The sequence below is a fragment of the Gopherus flavomarginatus genome, chromosome 1, assembly GCF_025201925.1.
Source record: "Gopherus flavomarginatus isolate rGopFla2 chromosome 1, rGopFla2.mat.asm, whole genome shotgun sequence".
In the NCBI taxonomy this organism is placed as follows: domain Eukaryota; kingdom Metazoa; phylum Chordata; order Testudines; family Testudinidae; genus Gopherus; species Gopherus flavomarginatus.
Window position 1 is genome coordinate 159,532,213 of NC_066617.1, and position 6,000 is coordinate 159,538,212.

A 6,000-nucleotide genomic window follows, 5' to 3' on the forward strand; every position below is an offset into this window, starting at 1 on the left:
GTTAGAAGGGAAGACCATTGATTGGGCCTTATCGATCTGATAAGAGTTGGTGGCTTTTAAAAAAAGGGTACGTCATCCTGCGGGAGAGTGGCAGAGCCCTGAAGAGACATGAGTCCATGCTGCAAACTGTCCGTGGTTAGGAAGAATGGGCCCACTGTTTAGCAAAATAGTTATTTTGGCCCAGATCCACAAAGGTATTTAGGCTCCTAAACGTCCACTGATTTCTGTGGACGTTTAAACCCCAAATGCCTTTGAGGATCTGGACCTTTTCCACTCTGTGTTCTCCAAGCCCTCTTTTCTGTGTTATTATTTGTACAGTGCCAAACACAATGGGGCTCTAGTCCTGACACTACCACAATACATTTATTAATAATTATTATTATTCATTATTAGTCAAATGATGATAATGTGCTATACAAGACCCAACAGAAAATGTGGTCCCTGCCTCCAGGAGCTGGTAGTCTAAAACTCAAGCCTGCCTCCGGATCTCCCAGCGTATTCTCTATTGTCTGTTTATTTAAAGCATTAGCCTCCCAACCTTGCCACCACAAGTTCTCCTACTCCTTTTGGGGCCCTTCTTTAAAAGGATGGCCCAAAGGAGCTTGGCAGAAGTCAGATTTAAGACGCAGAGTGTGTGAGTGTGGAACAGTGGGCTAAGAAGGGCACTGCGGGGACCTGGGATAGAATGGAAGAAAACGTAAGGAGAGGTGGGGCAGGACACACTGGCAGAGGAAGGGTAAGGAGCATTTTAAATATTCAGACTGAGTTAAAAAGTAGATCTTTGTTTCCCCTCCCCACCCTCACTGTCCCTAGTTAGAGATTTTAAATCCAGGAAGGTATGAGGAAGCCTGAGTCATTTTTCTTCACCTCATACATCTACAAGCCATGTACATCTGTGGTGGGTTTCAGCTTCCTGTTTTCCCATGCCCACCAGCTGTCCGGCGCTATAGCAGCTATTGGACAAACAGGCATCGAGGAATCTGGTCCCAGTCATTGTACATTAAATAATAACACACAGCACTTTACGGTTCAAAAGCACTTCACAAAGAGGAATTTAAGTCTCACCTCCCCCGCCTCCCACAAGGGAGGCCAGTAGAAGCAATCTGGGCCAAGGACCATCTTTTTGTCACATGCATGCACAGCATCTCGCACAATGGGGGCCTGACCTTTCTTTGGCAGCCTCTGGGTGCCACTGCCGTGACAATAATAAAACATTAGAATTATTATCCTCCTTTTACAGATGGGGGGAAACAGACAGAGAAAGGAGACGCGACTTGCCTCAGCAAGTGTCAAAGCTAGAATCAGAACGCAGGAATGCCCGACTCCTAGACCCCTGCTCTAACCAATAGGTTTTGCTGCTTTATTTGCTTAACTTCAGTTAATTCCAATGAAGAACAAACAAGCTGGGGGCAGTTCAAGAGCTGATCCCAGTAGCCAATGGCAGACTGCGGCATACTGGCCACAGGGGATTCCAGTGGATTTTGACCATGCCTTATTCTGGAATCACAGTGCTGCTGAAGGACAGCCAGGAAAACCTGTGTACAGCAAAGGGAAAGCCTCCGTCACAGGCAGTAGAAGTCACGTAAGCACAAGGGAGTGTCGGCAGCTCCGCCTGGAAAGTGAAAGTGTCGGTTTGGCCAGAAGCAATAAGGCGGCAATGGCACCAGGTGTCCAGCCCTGCTTACTTGTACCTGGCCCCGAGTCAGGATCAACAGGTCAAAGGCAACACACCAACCTGTGATTACAAAATACATGCGGGAGGGAGGGAGAGAATAAGAGGGGTGTGGGAGGATAGAGAAAAATAGCGATAGTGGGGTGAAGAAGGGAAAGAAAGACGGGAAGAGAGAGCTCTGTAGAGAGAGTGGGAAGAGAACAGAGAAATGGAAGCGAATATAGTCCAGGGACCCCCAACGAGCACTTCTGGGCAGGCTGTACAACAGCTTGTCATGGTGACATCTTCAAGCAGTGAACATTGATACCCAAGCCAAGTTCAGGACTCAGGATTTCCAGAGGCTTTTTTGACCAGCTAAACTAAAGAAAGCACTCCTGAGCTCCAATATAGCCTCCCTATGGTGGCTTCAACCCTCATCCCATTTATAGATGAAAATAAAATTGGAGAGGGAGAAAACACTCAGGGAGGAGGGGAAGAGAACCAAACCACAAAGGTACCTGGACTGATCAAAGCAGCAGAGTACATAACATAAAAAAAAACCTCCCACAAAAGTACTTCCCCCAAAGTTATGAGCAAGTCTGTCCCAGGACATTCAGGTATCAGAGAGAAGTGGCGAGGGAACAGGGAAATCAATTCATTTGTTTGGCTAACAAATGGTTTTCTCAAACCCCTAACCAGGGAGTGAGGCAGCAGTATGCAGCAGACTCCTCGTGAGTGTTTCTAAATAGAGGGTCAGCTCAGCACTAACTGTAGCTCTTTGAGTGAATTATCTGCATGGATCACACACTTGGGATGGGGAGGAGTCCTGGGGCTTCAGTTCAGATCCCATTAGAAAGCAGTATCAGTCAGGGCCACATGGATTCTGAGCAGGCAGGGTCCAGTTGCTGAGCACGGGTAACAGCAGAACTTTATTTAGGCAATGGGGAAAACTAAGTTTAACTACGGGAGTTCCCAGAGTACTAGGCCTCAAACTGGAGCAAGACTTATAAGAATTTGAGATGTTTCAGATGGAAGAAACCTTTTATATCACATCTAATCCACTTCCCCTTGGACACTGCAAGATTGTGCCCTACTATATTCTCTGGGGCTGTGCCCCTTTTTAAATACCCCAAGCAATGAAGCTTCCACCCCTCCCTTTGGGATTCCATAATAGAAAAGATCTCGCTGTCACGATGTTTTGCCACATATTCAGCCTCAATTTGCCCTTTCTTAACTTCATACCAATATCCCCTAAAAGAGCAAGACAGACAGAGAGCTGGAGCTTGTTTTGAAACAGTTTCGTTCAGGATGGCTGGAAGTAAGCAACAAAGTTCCTCTTACTGGAGTAACACATCCAGTTAGTCTGACTCTAAACAGGTACATACTGGAACGAAAATAAGCCTTAGCACAGCTAAGTGATCAGCAATGGGGACACCAACGGTGTTGCAATATCAGGGTCACCACAGTCTAAGCAGGTTAGGCCAAGACATCCAGCTGCAAATAGATTACAGAAAAATGCCAGCTGTCCCAGCTTTTCAGCCTTAGTGAATTAGTTTGCTAGTCCATGTAACCTTCCATATTAACATCTCCCGAGAGCACAGCTCACCACCGTGCCACCAAGCAGTGTTGGTCATTGGTACTCTCTTGCCATTTTGTGGTTGCATCAACTTCCACATATGAAAATAAAAAAGGCCATATCTGGTCAGAGCAATGGTCCATCTACCCCCATATCCTGTCTTCTGACAGTGGCCAGAGGAAGGTGTTTCAGAGGGAATGAACAGACCAGTGCAGTTATCGAGTGATCCATCCCTTTTCCTCCACTCCCAACTTCTGGCAGTCAGAGGTTTAGAGACTACAGAGCATGGGGTTGTGTCCCTGAGCATCTTGGGTAATAGCCTTTGATGGACCCATCCTCCAAGAACTTATCTCATTCTTTTTTGAACCTTGTTATGCTTTTGGGCTTCACAACATCTAGCAACAAGGAGGATGAAGAGATCTTTGTGTGGGGTTAGCAGGTGGAGTTAGGGATCCTTTGAAATACTGTGCAGAGTAGCTGTCTCTAGCAATGACCAACTGCTGCTCAACCCATTTTTCATGCAGGGTGCTCTGGGACAAGACCTGCACTTGATCAGTTTATTTGGGGCAAAAAGTTCTGTGCATTTTACTTTTTCTTCCTCTAACATCCTCCCCTCCCAGATTTGGTCACAAGTGATGTTTAGTGCCCTGGGAGAGTTTAGAGGTGTTGGTGTCACTACGCATAAATCTAGGCCTCAGTGAACCAAAGCTCCTCCATGTTGAACTCTACTTGATCTAGAAAGCTAGTAGCTGTGAAATTAAATGTGTAACAGTAAGTTATCAGTTGCAGCACAGCTAAAACTGAGCTAAAGCAGTAGTGATAAGGCCTGTGCACCGTTAGCAGAAGGACAAGATAACTTGCAGAAGGAAAACTTACTAACGAGCTGCCGCGGCCAAGATTAATTAATGCACCTGCGCTTACGTAACTGCTACAGGGGGAGGAAGGATGGGGGGGGGAGAAAGAAGAAAGAGAAAAAAAACTTATAAAAAGGGAAAAACCGCTTGTGTAATGGTGCATGATTTGAGGCGTTCGTCTCCTTGCACCGCTTTGAGATCTCAAATAAACTTTGCTTGCTTCTCCACCCTGGTGTGTGTTCATTGGCGCTTCGCACTCTGGGCAACGAACCACTGTTGCTTGCCTTGGGCACCCTCTGTGTCGGCAACAGAGGCGAGAGGAGGAAGGCTTTGTGTGAGTGCTGCTAATTCATTGTGACAGCATCAAGTCACATACAGCTGCCGCATTGAAATATGCCTCCCCCCTACCCCCAACTATTTCCTGTCCACGGCCTCCTTTCTTCCCCCACCTTCCCCTTACCGGGGAGCCCATGTCCACTGGGGGCCTTGTTCAGATTGGGCGCTGCATGATGACACTGGAGGGTGCCTTCACCAGCACTCCCTCCCCACCGGCACCCTTCGCTGGCCTCAGGGCACAGAGTGGCCACCCCAGCTGGAGCTGGTCACCCACCGAGGGGAGAAGCTGGATGGAGCCCCTCACTCAAATGTCAACCTTGCCTGGGGAGGGGAGAACCCTCCTCTGATTGGCTGCCTGCCCCACTGCCCTGTCTCCTGGGGGAGAGCAGCCAATCAGAGTTGCTGCAGGAGGCTGACAGAGCTCTCCCCCCCTCCCCTCAGGGAATGATCTAGGGTTGCCAGTCTTCCAGGATTGGCCTGGAATCTCCAGGAATTAAAGATTTTGTCATGTGATGAAACCTCTAGGAATACATCCAACCATAGGCACCAACTTTCTCCAGGACTGGTGGGTGCTCCTGGCCCCCCACCCCTCCCATTGCACCCCTTCCCCAAAGTCCCCACTCCAACTCCGCCCCCTCCATGCCCCTAATGGACCGCTTCTCCAATCCTCGCCCCAGCCCCGCCTCTTCCCCGAGTGCACCACGTTCCCCCTCCTCCCTCCCAGTGCTTGCTGTGCAAAACAACTGTTTCATAGTGGCAAGCACTAGGAGCCAGGGGAAAAAGCAGGAATGCGGCATGCTCAGGGGAGGAGGCGAGGCAGAGGTGAGCGGGGGTAGGGGGGAGTTGCCCATGGAGTCAGCACCTATGCATCCAACCAAAACTGGCAACCCTAGGCTGAGAGGGGGCAGGGGGAAGGAACAATGGCACCATGATTTCAGGAGGGAAAGAGGAGCCGAAAGATCCCAGCAGCTTAGAGTGCCTCCACTGCCCCCTCCTGTGAACAATGGGCAGAAGCACTGGGCAAGCGGAGCAGTGCAAGCCCCCTGGCACCACTCCCTGACAGGAGTGGAGAGTGGGGAGGATGGGGGAGACTACAGGCAGAAGGGAGGGGCCCCCACTTGCTCTCGCCCAGGGCCCCGCAAAAGCTTAATCCACCTCTGAATGCACCATGTACGCTGAAAGGGGAGGAGGTTTGCAGAGTTGCCTTGTGGTTGGGGTTGCAGTGGGCTTGCCTCGGGGCTGGGCAGCTGCCAGGTTTTTTGCATTTCAAAGGTGGTAACCCTAGCTACGGTACTTACTTGGCTCTCAGCACCCTAGTATCTGAGCACTGCATGTGATGTATTCATCCTCTCCCTACCCCTCTCAACTAGGCAGAGCCATCATCCCCATGTCACAGATGGGGAACTGAAGCACAAAGAGGTTTAGTGACCCAGTCAGGCTCACACACGGGAAGGCTGTGGCAGAACTGGGGATTGAACGTGGACCTCCCACAGCAGGTCAGTGCTCTAACCATGCTTCCTCCCAACACCAGGCTTGGGAAGGGAGAGAACTCCACTCCAGCTGCCCACACCTCCTTGAGAGAG